General features: G+C 34.9%; 1 long non-coding RNA gene across 1 annotated transcript in view; it reads left to right on the forward strand.

The window, feature by feature from the left end:
* LOC116280918 (uncharacterized) overlaps positions 1-19,029 on the forward strand; it is a 73,966-nt gene extending 54,937 nt beyond the window's left edge. The window contains exon 4 of the long non-coding RNA XR_012073476.1: positions 18,159-19,029. This is a non-coding gene — a long non-coding RNA (uncharacterized lncRNA). The remainder of the gene's footprint in view (positions 1-18,158) is intronic.
* Positions 19,030-19,248: the final 219 nt, after the last annotated feature.

Raw genomic sequence — 19,248 nt, forward strand, 5'->3', positions numbered from 1 at the left:
TATCTCTGAATTCTTTCCTCTCTACTCTCTGCCTAAAGTACCATTTCGCAGTTTCTCTGAATTGTGAATTTCTTTTCATTGTTAAAGTTTACAACTCATCCAAACTACATAAACACTACAAACTACATAAATTCCTTCCTCTGTATCTAAAAAAAATTTCCTATAAATCTATTCAAGTGTATTGTATGCTGTATCATACTTGTTTTATGCATTTGTTACTTTTACTAGTTAAGAAAGCCCTAAAGTAAAAGGGTATGTCTTATTCATGTTTTCTTCCTGCAGTGTTTTATAATATGGCCACAAATCAAATACTTTAACACTCCTTCCAAAGAATGCGTTTAGATCCCCTTTCCTCAAGTGTGGGCTGTACTTTATGACTCCCTTCTATGTAGCAGAAATCACAGAGTATAACTTCCAAGACTAGGTCATAATCAACGCAAAATTTAGTATTTGGAAGTGGTTCATCATGCTGCCATGACAGAGATATAAAATCTCTTTGGAACTGGACAGTGTAGAGAACTGGTAGGATTTTGAAAAGAAGAGTAGTAAAAGATTTAAAAGTCTTGAAAAACAACCTCTATGTAGAAGAATGATGACAACTTAGAATGGTATGCATAAAGGCTAAAAATAAAGTTATCAATATCTTACTGGAACCTGGAGGAAAGGGAGTCTATAATGTAGTGATAAAAAGTTAAATCAACAATGATTCTGGCAAAAACAAAGAAAGTAGAAAATGTACCTAATGAGCTGGAAAGTCTAGCTGTGGGACTTTCCAGACCAGGTGTTGAAGATACCATCTGAGTTCTTTTTGATACTTAGGTAAAATGTGACGAGAGAGATGAACTAAAGTAAATATTGTTAAACACAAAGAGGCAAGATTTGATTGCTTTGAAAATTCTCAACCACTCCAGATAGCAAACCACTGTCAGGAAAACATGCTGTACAGATAAAATTGAGGTTGGGGCTGTAAAATCTTTGTTAAGATCTCATAAAACTCTAAGGTGAAACCCCAGAATACCATTCAGTCAGAAAAAAAAAAAAAGAAGAAAAAAGGTCCTCTAAAGATTTTAAGGGTATGCCTCACAGATCCTATAAATCAAATAGTAAAGGCATTAAGAAGCTTAAGGAAAGTGCCCATCAGCAAAAGCCTAAAGTAGAAAAGGGGCATATATCAAAGAGATTTGTCAGTGTGACTTTTGGCACATTAAGATTAACAGGAGATCCAAACAGTTGGTTTTTTGGGGTTTTTTAAAATATATTATTTATTTATTTATGGCTTTTTGTTTTTGCTTTGGAAGGAGGTAATTAAATTTATTTACTTTTTTATTTTAATGAAGGTACTGGGGATGGAACCCAGGACCTTGTGCATGCTAGGCATGCACTCTTCCACTGAGCTATATCCTCTCACTCCAGTTTTAAAAGAATTATTTTAGTGAAAACAATGTCACTTGGACTAAAAGGGACAGTCTTATATAGGCAGTAATTTTGCCAATATAATTTTGATCCTCAAAGTTCTTGCATGCATTGAATAAACTACCTAGCATGTTGTAAAGACATTCCAGCAACTGTATAAAGTCCACATTTTGAGGAACTGAGTTCTTCTACCAGTAATCAGTGAGAAACTGAAGTCTTTAATCAAGGGCTATGTAACTGAGCGACTTGACTGTGTATCACCTCTTCTGGGTAAATCTTAAAGTGATTGAAGCTTTTGCTGATATCTTAACTCTAACATCAGGAGAGACCCCAAACCAGACCCACTCAGTAAGTTGCTCTTATATTTCTGACTCTCAGAAACACTGCTGTAATGTTTGTTGTTGTATGCCGTTAAGTTTGGGTTAATTTTTTACACAGCAAAATATAACTAAAACAATTCCTTTCATCATCTGCTATGTTGTTTGGCATGTAGCTGTCAGTTATCAAATATTTGCTGGAAAAGGAGAGAAAAGATATAGACAGAGTAGGTAGAATATAGGATAGAATAAATATGAATAATCATTGTGATATTTAAACTAATTAAAAAATTTCTCAATGAAAATTTTGATCATAATATATGTTAAAAGTTATTTGGCTTTAAAAATAAAAATGTCTGAATTTACATCAACAAACTAAGACAAAGGTGGTGGGCACTGATATTTATTGACCTTTTCTGCACATCAGATAGATATTCTTTTGATCTTTGTTAAAATTTGTCATTTAATCTTAGCAAAAATTCTGAGAGTTAGATACAATTTCTAATTTATATATGAGAAAGCAGCCTTAAAAATGTGAAATAACTTGTCACAGTCATAAATCTAGTAAGTAGAAGAGCAGAATCTGATCTTACATCCTTCTGATTCTAAATTTCTTAATGTTTTTGATATACTAGGAAACATGTATTACTAAAGATACCTAGTGGATCTATCATAGCAAGGAACTTTTTTTAATGTATGTATTATTAATTCAGGTTATTTACAAAGAGGTTAAAATTATTTATTAGCAAAATATTTGGGGATATTCTGAAATAAACTGTATTTGTATATCAGCTTTGCCTGAGGATACTGTTTTAAAAATATAAATGTGGTGGTGCAACGTAAACTCAGAAATTTGTCTCTTTATAATCTCCATAGAAAACAGAGTAGGGAAAAATTGTCCTAGACATTAAACCTAGACAGTTATAACTTACCTTCTCTTCCAACTAGTATTAGTGTTTCAACTTTGCCCTCTCCTTCCTTCTTTCTTTCTTACACAAACATTTATGGACTGTCTCTTGGATGTTTAACTTTAAGTTCTGCATATAAATAAGAAGTAGAAGAATTAGATCATATATTGAGTAGAATTTTGGGATCCTTTATTGCAGGTAATACTGATGGTCCTTTATGATGATGATACTGAAAGGGAGCAGGACCCCTTGGGCCCCCCAGCCCCCACCCCTGACTCTTGTTTATAGAAAAACTGAAGTCTCTCAAGCCTCTGTGAGTCATAGAATCTCTAAACAAATAACTGAATTTATCTGTAACATTTATAACTTTATGATTTAAGTGTCAGCCATAGAAATATTGTACACATTTGTTCATTCACGTAAAAACAGTCATTTTATTTTCTAGACCTTTATCAGGTCTGGGTTTTTGTTTTTGTGTATGCCTGTGAACTTTACAAATTTATTTCATAAGTTCAAAAAGTTCTTTTAGGTCACCCAAGTAATTACTGATTATGTGATTCTGGCCAGTGGGATTGTGAAAGCATATCGATGATACTAAAACAAGAAAAATAATCACTTCTGTTCGTGGAGCCCCGAAAATGTTCCTTTGTCCTTCTCCTGACATTCTCCATGACTGTTCTGACTCTGAGGTTTGCACTTGAGCTGTTCTTACTGTGGAGAGAGCCCTGGATTCCCTTAAATCTAATAAAGTCCAATTAAGGACTGCTAGTCCCTGAGCTGCATCCCCTAAGGACACGTTAATGATGAGTTTAAAATGGTGTCCTATTACAGGCTTATAGCGTGCCAGCCACCTTAGCACTTCATTTTTAAAATGAGTGATAATTGGTAAGACTTTAGCGTTCCTATTTAAGAGATAAGGAAGTACAGATTCAGAGAACTTCAGAACTTCATCAAGGTTACCCAGATGAGCCGTACTTAGAACTGCTTAGATTATGAATAGTTTAAATAATTGAATAACAGAGCTAAGATCCATTTCAGCATGACCCGCAGTTTTAGTATTTTGATATACATATTTATATTTTGGAAAGAGGATGTTTCCACTTTTGCCTTCATTTTAAAAAATCTGTTCAGATTTTTATCAAATGAAATTCACTGAAATACTGACAGAAATTCTGTTTTGTGCTGTGGAAGAGTGCAGCACAACTTGGGGCCTAATACTGTGATTTGAAGCTATGAGAAGATTATTCTTCATGAATCTTTTGCATTGTAAATTATACAGGAGAAAGTGAAACTGTGTGGTCACCATCACCACACTCTTGGCAATGAAATTTGCAGCTTATGCATTTGACACCTCACACCCTTCTTCCACACCCTGCCTCTGGGGGGCCTTTTCCATGTGTGTAATAATACATGAGTAGGCCCCAAATTAGAACAGTTAATCTCTTCTATGTCCCAGGTTACTAAATCCTCTGTTAGCACAATTCTTGTTTAAGCATAGAATGAAAATACCCTTGAAAATGTCCTGGTGATTATATTTTTCCTTATTCAGTCTGAACCTAGTTACCATTTATATAGGCACCATAAGCTCATGTACAAAAACACTTAAATACCATAGGCAGAATTTCATAGATTCAAAGCATTAAGGGGAAGAAAGGGATCTTAAAATGTATCTAACAAAGTCAATTTTATGTGTATGGTTTTTATTTAACATGTGGAAAGTCAGCTAGACTCCTATTTTTTGAACAAGAGAACAACCTAAATAACATAATATAATTAAATGAAAATATCATAAATAATATTAATTTTGTCTGAATAAACTTAGGAGTATGTCTGATGATAATACAGTAATTGGAAGGGGAACTCTTCAAAGAAATGAACTAAGGGATAGAGCAAAAACATTATCATAATGAGAAATGAAACAGCACACCAGAGATTAGAAGCAGACATAAACTTTTACACACACACACACACACACACACACACACACAAATAACAACATCAAAATGAAATCGTATAACAGCATATGTGCTTAAGTGTATAAAAAGTTCTCTAACTCATCTCTATGGTCAGATTAGTCTTGATGGTGGAGAAGGGTCAGATGCGGGTAGTTCTACTGGCATTAGCTCCCAAGAATATGTGAGGATTTTCACTTTGGGGCCATGGTAGTAGGTCACATGCTTCCCAGAAATACATCTTAGCAATTTGTCTGAAGAAGAGCTAAGTCGGCAGGTTTCCACTTTGGGGCATCAAATATTTAGAACATTTCTAGGATTGCTGTAAATTTTTGAATTTCCTTCCATTTTCATATATATTTATGACCATTGTGTTCTTGATCACAAACATACCCCAAAGATGGAAGCAGAAGGAAATTACATTGCAATTCAAGTCATATGGTAAGTAGTAGAGTTTCGTCAAGAAGCATCAACACAAAGGTACTCACTGGTAGTCTCTTAAGTATATTATTCTTTCATGGAATTTTCACTGTTTCCCCCAAGAGTAGTGATCATGTATTATCTGCATCTTGTAAGCCCCACAGTGCCAAATCCCAAACTGTCAGTTGCTTGTTCAATAAGTAGCACCCATGGTGAGGTTTATCACAGGAGTAGTACCCTGATCTATGAAACTTCACCATCTGTTTTGAAGTTTCAGAGCATAATGGTAGAATCTCAGAATCATACCTCTGCCTGACTTTCACACAGGGATGAACAATAGATGATGCAAATATTTAAAAATTTTAATAAGTTAGCTCTACTGTGTGATTGTTTGGACACCTGAATGTGATCTGAAACTTAATGTCTGTGATAATAACTTAACTCTTCCATTTTGTATTTTCTAGGTACAAGTGGAGTAGACTTATAAAAGAAAGTTAGAAATGTAAAAAATTTAAGAAAAAATATGTGCGGTATTTTTATCCACATCAAATTTCAGTTATTCTTGGAATAAATACACAATTTGTTCAGGCTTTTCCTTATTACTTAGCTCTTTTTAGGGAATATTTCCTAAAGCTGTGGTATTTTTAGAGATATTTCTGTTACTATCTGTATGTTACTTTATAAGGAGTAGATATTTGATGAAAATGGGAAATCTGAACTCATCATTGTAGAGTTTCATGTTGGAAAGTATTTTGTGTGATGATAATACTGTAAATTATGTTGTTCTATTTTTATATCAGTTAGTATTCTCACATATTTATGTTTTAGCTATCTGATACTAAAGGGAAAGTATCCTCTGTTCAACAAATTATATATGACTATTCCACTTTAGAAGTTTTAGGAGCTTCCACAATTTATTGAATAAGATGTTTTCATAATGGATCACTTTCCAGAAGACATCAACTACAGTCCAGCTCCTCACATGAAAATTTAGAAAAAAAAATTACATTTAGAAAGATGGCACTTTAAACCTGTGACTAATATAGCAGGAGTGCTGCCTGATCTTTGAAAAGCAAGCAATACTGAGAAAGTGGACATGGTTGAGAGGTTAAATTAAATATTTAAAAATAAGGATAAAGTGGGGAGGGTCTTCTCTGGACTCTTGCTTCTTGGACTTTGGTTTCTGTTTTATGGCGTGCGCTGTTTACCACCACAGTCAGTGAACAGGACTCATGTATTTAATTGTTTCTACTGTTATCCAACAGAACTGAAGTGCTTTCAGGAGGTAGATGAGTATGATTTTATCTTGGTAAGTACAGTTGCACTAATAAGAAGTCCAGTTAGGGCAAAGGATGTTTATCAAGACCTACCACAAGTCAGTGATTAAATTCATGCCACTGGGAATCAGATGTGTTTATTATAAAATTTATTTGCTCATGAGAAATCACTCTACATCTTTTCCAGTTTGGTTCTAGATGGCTACTTTAGTCTTTTTTTTTTTTTTTCTGTTACAATGAGGTCAGTTTCAATAGTTGCCATGAGACAAAGGAGTATGAAGATTTAGTAATTATGAGAACTCCCACAAGATCGTTCACCACCCGCTCCACCTCTTTGTCTTGGGTTTTGTTTGTTACTCTGTGCATGGTGTCTTTTCCAACAGACAATGTCAGAACAGGATTATTCCTCACTCTCTCTTATCCTCTTGAGTGTGAGTCACAGTATAACAGAACTCGTAATCCATTACCTTCTTCAAACAATTAGAAACATAACTCTGGTAAGCCTCTGTCTGTCTGTGTTCCCTCTACCTCCTTCCTCACCAAAAATATATTACTGCAATTGGAAAGAACAGTTTGTCTCTTTGAAAGCAGAGGACAAACAAGGATACCAGCTTCTATAATCCTATCTTTCAGCTTGCCACGGGAGAGGTATGAAGAAATAAAGATGATAAAAAGTAGTAAATGTGTATGTACACCCTAATATGAAATAATATTTTACCAAATGATAAAGTGGCTTTTTCTTTAAAAGGTCAGTTTGTTTCCATACCTGTTATTTATTGTTGCAGCATCCTTTAGAGAAAGCAAAATACATGATACTGTTTGCACCCCACTGCCCATATGAGGAAACAGAGTCACAGACTGATAAGGAAGTCGCTTGAGAGGATGCATCTGACAGTGACAAAAGAGGGATTCAGACCTTTGGAATCTCAGCTTGCTTGTCTTGACACTACACCATTTTTCTCCTAATATATATATTTTTTCACAACCCAGGAAAACAAGCAGTGTCTTCAGTGAGCTAATAATAGAAAAAGTTAATAAAGGTCTGAAGGAGCTAAACTGCAGTAGTGTCACAGAATAGAATATCTGACTTATTAACCTTTTCTCGGCATATTTCCAAAGGCAGAGACACGCTTTATAAACTAGAGCAACTGTGCATACAAAGGAATGACTTTAATTCATTTCACTGCAGATGGAAATATAATCTGCTAGTATTTCCATGTTTGTATTTTCTCTCTACTTATAAACTCAGCTTTAGAATCTTATTATAGTGAAATATTAAATTACTGAGAATACATGAGATGTATATATTTGACTATCAAATCTATGCACATAAAAATGACCATAATCTGAGTGATGAAATTAGTGTAAATGATTTCTTCTGAGTAAAACATGAGGATATATTTAGAACCATTTAAGTTTAAATTTTATGTATGAAAGTAAACTTAGAGATCTAGTATAAACATTTCATTTTACAGAAGAGAAAAATAAGGTCTAGAAAAGTGAACTGAGTTACCAAAGATTATGTTGCATCTATATACCTACCATAGATGGAAGTTGTAATAGAAATTAATTAACTATTGCTTTGTGTTTTAAATGTGAGAAGTCGTGAGCTTCTGAGCTGAGAAGACCTGATAAATAGTGGTGTGGAAACCTCCCATTCAGTACTATTTCTGAAGGGTATTTCTTCCAGGAAATATTTTTCTTTGTAAGTAGCAATAAAAACAAGGCTTTAACCTCTCCCTTTAAGCAAGAATAAGCAGGAGTGCGAATATGTGCTTGTATGGACTGATGGATGAATAGATGGATGGATAAATAGATAGAGTACATTAAAGTTTTAGAGGTCATAGACACATTGTTTTGGAGGAAAAAACATTTTAATTAAGTATTGAGGACTAAATAGATGATTCCAGGTGGAATAATAAGGAGAAGAAATGTGAACATGAGGCAGTAAAATGTGCAAAGACACAAACATATAAAAACACTAATTTATTCAAAATAGTCAAAACAAAAGGTTATTGTTTGAAATGTCAGGTATACATAAGAGACAGTGAGATTGAAGAAGTAGTTGAAAGACAGCTAATGAAGGGTCTTTGATAAGAAGTAATGGATATGCAGTTTATAGCTCGCAATGCAGTAGAGTTAGGTTAGGCTTTTAAGAAACATTGTTCTAGCAGCAGGTAGCGGAAAGACTGGAAAGGGGAAATAGTGACAACAGGAAGTTCAAAAAGAAATTTGCTCTAATGATTCAGACAAGAAATGATAAGAATCTGAACAAAGGCAGTAACAGCAGTGGGGCCAGAGGGAAGTAAACAGAAAAAAAAAGATGTTTTAATGGTCGAATGTGTAACATTCATTTGCTGATGTTATATCATCTGTGAAGTGCCTAGAGCCATCAAAGATGACACCATCATGTCTAGTTGGACATCTGAACACCAGTAACTGAGATAACAAATACAGGAGAAACAGATTAGAGTGAGAATGAAGATACTGAGTACTATATTTGATATCTTAAGTTTTAGTTGCCGGTGGTTTATTAAATTGGAGATGCCCCAATCCAGTGAGTGGATTGGGAACTCAAGAGAGTACAAAAGATCTGAGCGTCCTTAGTTATACATATTTTGTTAGAAACGATCTTATGAAATTATTACAGGGAGTGTATATAGAGAAATATAAAAAGGCCAAGGACAAAAATCTCAGAGAATGCTAAGATGTAGTAATGCTGAAAGTGGAACCAATAAATTAAAAAGAAATAGTATTTCATATAGATAGCAAGTAAGCTAGGCAAACATGATGTCCAAGATTCATAGGAGGAGAGAATTTCAAAAGTTGGAATGGTGAACAAGGACAGTTGTATTAATAAGAATCAAATAGATTAATGATTGAATATAGAGTATTAGATTTGACGGTTCGGGGGTCATCATAAATTTAGTAAAAGCATTCCCAGTTTGGAGGGAAGGAAAAAAATTGTAATAGATTAAAAGATAGTAACATGTAAAGTATATAAACTTAAGTTAGACTTTCAGTAATTTTAGTCGAAATATAAAAATGAGTATTAATTAAATTTTCTATTTATTTACCATAGAGATCATTGTATGAATGAGGCAACAAATCAAGAAAAAAATTAGTGATTAATAGAGATAATCTTACAAGTTACATTTATATGCAAAGCTGTATGTTATAAACTAGAAAGAATTAACTGATAACATTGTTGATGAGTTGAAAAGCTGAATATTATATCAAAAATAGATGGTAACATGACAGGTATGTGAAAAAAGCAAAAAGTTCTCCTTGGGGGGAAGGTGATAATTGTTTCTAATGGTTTGTAAATGAAGTGACACCTCTAGAGGAAGTGCCTAAAAGCAATCTTCTCAATGCACTCGGTTATTTTTGCCTTATTTGCTGTATCTTTGAGGTCTTCATGTTTCTTCTGCATAGTAAGAAAAGTAAGAATCTGGGTTTATGAGAATGAGACAGACTGACTTGGATACCGTCTTTCTGGACCAGCTTTGTTACAGGAGGGTGGGTTAGAGAATGGGCCAAATCAGGAGCTAATGATGCACACTGCAGGTAGAGTTCATCTTCTTTGCCAATTTAGGAACCTACTTAGCTTTCACAAAATTGAAACTTTCTAAAAATAAGATTAAAAAATATATAGCTTACTCTTTCTTAAACTAAGGAGATAGACTAAACCACACTGAGCCGTCTCCTTTTTAGTGCATTAATACTTGTCATTGATAATAAAGCTTTCCATATTCATAACAGTGCCAATTTGTTGGAGGTCCGCATTGCATCATTGAGATGACACTAGACAATGATTAAGGAATCTGGACTTCAGCCCCAATTCTGATAAATTCTGAAGAAAGAGGAGATTTTAATATTTTAAGGGTTAGTTGTCCTTCTTTGTATATCAAAAGCTTAGAATGCAGTCATATGCAAGAATCCCTCTAACTTTGATTTTTTGCAAGTTACAAAAGCTAGTCCAGACATCTTTTTTTTTTCTAGAGGCAGTAGTTTTAAACTAGGTTTTTTTTTTAATTTTACCTGACATAAAATGCACAAATTATAAATACACAGTTTGATAAATTTTGGCAAATGTATACACTCATGTAGTCAACACCCAATCAAGACATGAAACATCTCCATCACTTCAGAAGCTTCCTCTTTATGGTTAATGTTCTATCTCTCATCCTACCTCAGGCAATCAGTTGTCTGCTGTATCACTATTGACTAATTTTAGCTATTCCAGAACTTCATATAAACAGAAAGATATCATTTATACTCTTCTTTCTCTGGCTTCTTTCACCGAGTATACTATTTTTGAGAGTCATTCATCTTTGCTACTGTATTTATTTGTAGTTCATCCCTTATTGCTAAAACAACACACCATTGTAAGAATATACTACTATCTGTTTTTCATTCTGATATTTTCATCCTCTTGTTGAAGGAAATCAGGATTGTTTCTAGTTTAAAGTTTTCCTTTTTTGAACTTATATTTCATTTCTCTTATCTAAAATACCTAGGATTAAAACTACTAAAATACTTTCTGGCATTGATGAACTTTCCAGTTGCACCACATGCTTGCCAGTATTTAATTTTAAATTCCCATTAAATTTTCAAATGGTTGCCATTATTTTATAATTTGACCATTTTAGGGAGTGTGAAAATATATTCTCAGTATGAATTTAATTTACATTTCTCTGATGACTGAGGGTAAGCATATTTGCATGTGCTTAATGCTGTTGATGAAGTGTGTGTTAAAACGTTTTGCCCATTGTTTTCATTTGGTTATTTGTCTTCATATTATTGAGTTTTTGAATGTTCCTTGTGAATTCTGGGCGCAGTCCTATATGTGTGTGTGTGTGTGTGCACGCCCGTGTGTGCCTCTATGCATATATTACATATACATGTTTACTTTTTCTTCCAATCTTTGGTTTGCATTTATAATTTCATAATTTTATCTTTGAACGAGCAACAGTTTTTAGTTTGAATAAAATACACTTAACTGTCTAATGTTGATTACTGTTGGTGATATTTGTCTCCTGCCTATGTAATGCAAAGTTTGCCTACCAAATTTATGAAGATTTTCTCGTTTCTTATTAATCCATTTCAAATTAATTTTGACAATGGTCAAGTTAGAAATTTAGGTTCATTTTTTTTCAGTGTAGATGTTCAGATGCTCTAGAGCCACTTTCTGAAAAGACTATTCTCCCCCACTTAAATTACCTATTCTGTAAATATGATTACACATTCTCAAAACTCATGTGGCCTTATATCATTAATTGATAATATTTCCATACTGTTTAATTGACCTATACTTCTGATGGAACACAAAATCTAGACTCTTATTTTTTGTAATTTTAAAATAAGTGAAATCAGGTCATATAAGTTCTTTGTCCTTTTTCACAATGCTTGCTAATCTATGTCTTTTTCATTTCCGTGTGTTTTAGAATCAGTTTGTCAATTTCTATATCTGCTGATATTTTCATTGCTATTTTGTTGAATCCATAGAAAAATTGGGGCATATTGAATATCATAAAAATAATACAGCTTCAATAGATGAATATGGTATATAATTCCATTTATTTAGATCTTTTAAAAATTTCCTCAGCATACTTATTTTTAGTATAAAGGTCTTCTATATATTTAGTTAAATTTTCCTGTAACAGTTTTTATATTTCATGCTATTGACTTAAATTTTTTATTTTCCAATTTCTTTTTGCTACTATTCAGAAATTGATTATTGTATTTGATCTTGAATCATGTGCTCTTGCTAAATTCAAGCAGTATTAAGATATCCTAGTTAGACAAATAGGCTATCTTCATAAATAGAGACAATTTTCATTCTTTCTACTTTTTAAAAATGTCAGCTTTTCTTGCATCTATCACTAGCTAATACTCCAGTTAAATATGGAGTAGAAATGATGAGAATTAACATTCTTGTACGATCACAAGATTTTTCTCTTTTATTCTGTTAATATGGTTAATCTCAATGATTGATTTTCATATATTAAATTCATTTTATAATCCAGGGAACATGATTACTTGTTCATGGTAGAGTATCTTTTTTTATCTATTTCGATATTTGATTTGTTACTATTTTGTTGAATATTTGTGTATCTATTCTAAAGAGAGTTATTGATCAATCATTGTTTCCTTTTAACCTCTTTGTCCGGTGTTGGTACAGGATTATGTTGGTCTCATAAAATGGAATCAGTTTTCTTGTGTTTTCTGATAAAGTTTGTGAAAGCCTGGAATTTAATCATTTAAGAATTCAACAGTAAAATTATCCGACCTCAGAGTTTTATTTATAGGATGAGTTTTGTTATGAATTCAATTTATATAATAGTTCTTTAAAGTTGGTTTTCAAAAGTCGTGTTTTTTCTATCCTATTTATTGGCATAAAATTATCATTAATATTCTCATTCTATTCTTTTAACATACATGGGCTCTTTTGTGATATCTCCTCTTGCATTCCTAATATAGATAATTATGTTTACTCTTTTTCTCTTGATTATCATTCCTAGATGCTTATAAACTTTATTAATATTTTCAGTGATTGGCTTTTTTATATGATGATTTTTCTCCTTTTCTCTTGTCTGATTTCTATTTTGTTGGTTTTTATTTATAGAAACATCATTTATCTTAGCTAATATAGGCATTAAAAGCTCTAAATTTCCCTCCACATACCACTGTAGCTGCATTCCAAATACTTCGATCTATTTTGTTTACATTGTCATTCATTTCTAAATATTTTCTAATTTACCTTAGAATTTCTTCTTTAATCTGTAGGTTATTTGGAAGTGTTTAATTTCCAAACATCTTTCTTATTCTTTGCTAATATAATTTACTGTAGTGAGAAAGAATACTTTAAAGGATTTAACCTTTGAAATATATTTAGACTAGTTTATTGGCCTAGCATATGTCAGTGACTGTTCAAGTGTACTTGAAATTATGTGTGTGTGTGTGTTCTCTCAAAGTGTACTGTTCTGTAAAAGTCGATTAATTCTAGTTGTTAATATTGTTCAGACTTTCTATACACACACTGAAATTTGGCTAGAGTAGGGTGGGTATTGCCAAAAAGATTTTTGTTGTTAGACTACCCTTTTCCCTGTCCTTTGGCTAGAGGGAAGCGGCTTTCCTTGGAGTGTTTTGTTTGCCCCTATCGGTAGGTCCAGGTTAGAGGCTTCTCCTTTCTCCTGGCCAGGATGTATGGGAGGAAACCCAAAGAAAGCTCCACCATGTTGTTCCTAAAATCCCAAGGCCCTGGGAAGCCTATCTTCTTCAAAGTTTTCCTATGTTTATTTGCTGTATGCTAGGGATTTTTAGTTACCAGAAGGAGACCCTGGGAAAAATGGGATCTAACTTGGTCAATCAGAAGTCAAATAATTCTTTCTAATTCTAATCCTCCAGATGCAATACCTAAAAAGCCAGAACTTCCCCTCCACACCCCACCCAGTTTTGGTGGACAAGCAGAGAGCTTATTTTCCCTCTCCTGCCCAAAACAGGCAGTGCCCCTATTTCTCTTTCAGTGTAGTGTTTGCAGGGCTGAGCAGGGAGGTAATCTTCCATACTCCACTCGGAGTAAACAGATTGTGTCCCAGTTAACCCAGTTTACTGTCACTGGAGTCCAACAGTGTTCTGAACTCCCACCCTCATCTGGTGGCAATATGACGAAGCAGGGCTGGTTGGCACCTCTACCCCTGGTGTCTGCATGCCCAGTAGGAGCTGATCGTTGTCAATAGGTGAATGGGTTAAGCTAATTGGCACATGTTATAAAATTGCATAGAATTAAAACACACGCACAAATACCCACACACAAATGCATGCAAACTAGTGAAATTTGAGTAAGGTATGTGGACTTTATCCACATCAGTCACTTAGTTGAAATATTGTACAATAGTTATAACCAATAAGGAAACTGGTAGAGTTTCTAGAATCTCTTTGTATTATCTTTTTATAACTGCAAATGAATATATAATTATGTAAAATGAAAAGTTAAAAAATAAATAAGTCTATGGACATGTCCAACAACAACAACAACAGTATCACTAAAATCTCTACTCTGTCTGGGTTAGAATTCCAGCATCTACCTGCAATGCTTGATCTCTAATATTGCTGTTCTGTTCTCAACTCTGTAGTACCTGCTTTCTGGTAAACTTCTTATAGTCTCACCCTGTGTGTTCATAGCCCAGCCCACAACCCAGGATTCTCAGGAGACCTCCTCACATGGATTTCTGTGGCTCCAATGCTGTACCTCCCTCCTCTTCCAAAGACAAAGCCTGTGCCTTTGCAGAGTTCACATCTGAGCGCCCTTCTCTTAGGGACCACAGTGTTCTACTACCTGCAGTCCAATGCCTAAAAACAACTGGCTCATATTTTCTTTCCACTTTTATAATTTTTTTAAGAAGGCTAATTCAGTAGTAGTTAGCAATTCTAGATGGCAGCAGAAAATTCCAGGTTAGTTCTTAAACGTTTTTCTAGCACCAGTCAATGTTATTAATTTGGGCACATCACCCAAGTCTCAGTTTACTAATATATAAAATAATCCAAAAATTCCTTTAAAATCAATTTCTACTATCGTCTAAGTGAATTACCATTCCTACTAAATACTACCCTTATAGTTGTTGTGATATTAGCATTTTATAGAAGATGAATAAACTGTTTTTGGAATTTAATTGTGCCACTCTAAACTGGAGGTTAAGCTAGAGTATACATGAATCATAGCATCTATATTTTCAAAATGTGTCATGAACTTCCATAATGCGTGGATTTATTCTCTTAATAGCAATGATATTTCACAAAGTTATACTGTCATTAAGAAAACTTAAAATATTGCCACAGATTATAATGTTGTAATTTAACAAAAAGAACTATGAAGTCTGCCATTATAATGACACACTTGAAAGAAACTGCATTTTGATATGAATCACCCCACCAACACAAAAGAAGTTCTGTAAACAAAGATTACTTCTCTTGTTCTTCTGTGAGAAATTAATACAAATTCAAAGGAAAATTATTAGTTTGCTCTGACAGTCTAAATACATATTTCTCCAGGAAAAAAAATGAGGCTTAACCAATGCTTTTCTCAAATCAAATTTATTTCATATACAGTTATTCAGCTAGAGTTATTTGGGATCATTAAATTCCTGCTTCAGAGTTACAAGATCAAAAGGGAAAAAAAAAAATCTCAGATACAAACAAATCCTAAATTATAGATTATCAGATTGAGAAACTGAATATATATTGAATCTCACTGGACTGAAATGCTTCCTTCTTTAGTTGACTGATGTATAGTTCACCTTTATTTTCCCAGGATCCTGTGGGTATACCATAGAGGTTTAGCAATTAATACCAATCCTTAGGTAGTTATAGTTTCATTAATGACAACAACAAAAAAAGATGTGCTTATGTTTAAAAATTACATATTAGACAGCAGATGCCTTAGGGAAATAGCATGGTTAATGTCAAGTATGTTGAACAGGCAACAAGTGCTATGTCTTCAACATTTATCTCAACAGCTATTACCTTGACCTTAACTTTTCTCAAACTATTTAACTCTATGACCTTCATTCCTCTTCAATTTAGTCACTTAGCAGCAGATTCAAACTGGCAGCATATCAACATGTGGAACTGTTCAACCCTCAGGACTCGAATTTGCAAGGTCTTTATTCTGGTTTTGTTCTGATCATAACTTCACTCTTTCCTGGCTGCATGCATTTCTTTATTGTACCTGGATCTTACGGTCAGTAAGAAAGACTACTCAAAAGAAAGTTTTCTAGTTACTGCTGGGGTGGCAGGAAACAGTTTATTTTAAACTCTATTATTCCTTGGCTTATTACACCAAAAAAATAAATAAATAAAAGGATTCACAAACTGTGGCTAAGCTACTAGGCCCTCAGAGGCTGGGCTGACCAGAGAGGAGTCACTCAACACATTAAGCATCACGTTTAAAGCACTGAGGCCTAAATACAAATGGCTTTATCATAACTGTGTAATAGCATGTTTAATGTCTAAGACCTAGGCTTCAACTACTTTAGAGGACAGCCTTCATACAGAGGGAAAAAAATCCCACTTTCAAGTGGCATTCGCTGGGGAGTCTTAGACTACAAAAAGGAGATTGATTGTTTGCATGATCTCCTTTACCCTTTCAAGCAGCTGTGTCATTCATTCAGTTATTCAGCAAAACTCCTTTACCCTCTTTTGGGCATCAGTCACTAGATGAATCACACCAATTACAAAAAACTACCAAACTATTGTGAAGCCTTAAAATAAATTGATGCTGTTTGTTGAATTGTTGAACAATGACATACAGATTTAAAAGAGACTATATGCTCAGAATAGCTGCATTCAACCCCCAACGCTACCTTGGTCAAATTAATATATCTGTCTCTACCTCTACTTCTTAAGCTCAACATACTGATAATAATCTTATCTACCTCTCAGCATTTCACAGATAAAATGATAACATGTATGTTGAGTTATTAGAATAGTTCCTGTTCTATACAAAGCACTGAATGTATTTTGGCTGTAATTATCATCATTATCATTATTTTTGTAATACAATATTACATAAATAACAATTTACTAGATACAGGGAGAAATAGATGCATTTCCTCTGAAGTCAGATAAGCGTCTCAGAGAAACGGCCCTAGAGCTGAGACTTGAGAAAGATGTAAAGGAGGTTTTCAGATGAAAGAACAGAGAGAAGACAAGAACAAGCCAGAAGAGCAGTTAGGAGCCCATCACATTTTCAGGGGAAAGGTGATGTGTGCCTAAAATAAAGAGAGGAGGAGACAAGCCAGAGGGATATTTATGATGTATGTTTATACGGTGTAGGGTTGGTAAGATGGTGGAGGACGTAAATGGGAGCAAAATGCAAGTCCCCTGTTTTCTGGCTTAAGTAACATGGAGAATATTTTTCTTCACTGAAATGTAGTACACAGGTAAGGAGGACATTGATGAGAAAATTAGGGGAGAAATAACTAATATAGCCTGTATCGTATTGGATGTGTGTGTCTGCAGTCTGTTTTGTTAGAGGAGTTTAATGGGTGCCTACTGGCTCCAGGCAGGCAACAAAAATGAGGGAGATGGACTTTGTCTGACTGTGCCAAATTCGACCACACATGCTCCTCTAAAGGGCAGAGATACGGCTCAGCTCCCGCTGGTCACTGCCATGCTGGAATGTGGGGTCAGTGTTGCTAGATTTTCCCACTTTTTTTTAAAGAGAATTTGTAATTTGGGTTTTAAAAATTCTAAATATTGGTGTGTAGTATATTTTTAATTTTGTGATCCCCAAAGTGCCCATGGTTCACTTTCATCCCAAAGATTACTAGATTGTGATAGATTCATCCATCTGCCCATCTGTTTATTCAGAACATATTAATTAAATACAAATACTTTCTTAGGACCAGGAACTCTGGTAAGTGCTAAATATATATGAATGAATTACACCTCAATTTCAGAATCTGTATGTGGCGACAGAGCCAGGAAAATATCACTTGTGAGGTGTTGTTGAGCAGCCAGCTGGACTTTCTCAGTGTGTCATCCATCCATCCGTCCATCCATCCATCCATCTGTCCAAAAAACATTTTTTGAGGACTTTGTCTGACTGTGAGCTGGGAGGTGATTGAACACAGACCTGACTAGGATCCACGTGCAACGAGCTGCTTTGACAGCAAATCCCAAAACCTCACTTCACCACGGGATTGGGAGATCCCTTAGGGCAAGAATCATGTCTGATTCGTATTTCTGTGTGCAATCCCTGGCATAAAGTAGGCCTTAGGTCCATTTCTTTTCAATATATGATCAGGCTCCTGTCTTCCTCTCCAACTTTGTTTTTCACCAGTCTGCCTCTTACTCACCCAATTTCAGCTCCACGCATCTCCCTTTTGCTCCTGGAAATGCCTGGCTTCGCCCTGCTACCTCAGCGTTGTGCTTGCCCTCTGTCGGAGCCAGCCGACAATCGATCAGGTCCAGAAACCTGTGCTGCAGGACTGAGAAAAGGAAAGACGTAACAAAAAGACAGCAAGACAAGAAAAGTTGGGGTTGAGAGGGTCTCACTCTAGCCCGCAAGACGCTAGGTCAAGAGTGGACGACGAGTTTATTTCTTGCAGTCAATTTATATGATTTTAACCCATTAGCTCATACATTCCTGCCTGTAGGCAAAGGTATTGTTTTAAGGCGTGTACTAAAACCATTAACTTGTATATTGTTACAGACATCATTATTGTTTACAGTTCTTGTAAAACTAAGATTAAGAGTTCCTGGAACCAAGATGATAAGCTAAGACATTGTTCCTCTAGGCTACTAGAGGAACTCGTGTATATTTAGCTCAGGTGATTGTTCTCTAAAAAGATTACTGATTTGTGTGCCGATTGTATCTCTCCCTCTGAAGGTCCTTTGTGACTTAGTAGCTCAAGGATATTTCCTCAGGCATAGGCGCATCTGGTGCATTCTTTAGTAAAAGGTGTGGCGGGACAGAGATTGTTCTGACTCAATTGACCTTTGAGCCGGGCGCCCCGCACTGTGGGAGTTTAGGCCCAACCTTTGTGCTCGGCAGCCTCAATCTCAGAGCCTGGCGCCCTGCACTTTGGGGTTTTACGCCCAAGTTTTGTGCTCGGCAGCCCTCCGTCACGAGCAGCTCCCCGCAGCCCTCGACTGCAGTATTCCTCCCCAGAAATTCTATTCGTTGCCTGTATCTAATACGTCTTAGCTCATATATGAATCCTCAGAATGGCCTTTCCTGACCGCACTGTCTAAAAGGAGACATCTTTTCATTCTCCAAGATATGACCTTGTTTATTTCCTTAAAAATTTCTGTATAAATTGCGAACTCATCCTGTGGAGGTCCCCTCTTCCAGTTATCAGTGCAGCTCCAGAATCTACCTGCCATTATTCACTGTCCAGAGACAGTAGTTTTTCGCTTTGTTTTGTTTTGGTCTTGTCCTAGGTTTATAAACATT

Source organism: Vicugna pacos, chromosome 6 (assembly GCF_048564905.1).
Source record: "Vicugna pacos chromosome 6, VicPac4, whole genome shotgun sequence".
Lineage (NCBI taxonomy): Eukaryota > Metazoa > Chordata > Mammalia > Artiodactyla > Camelidae > Vicugna > Vicugna pacos.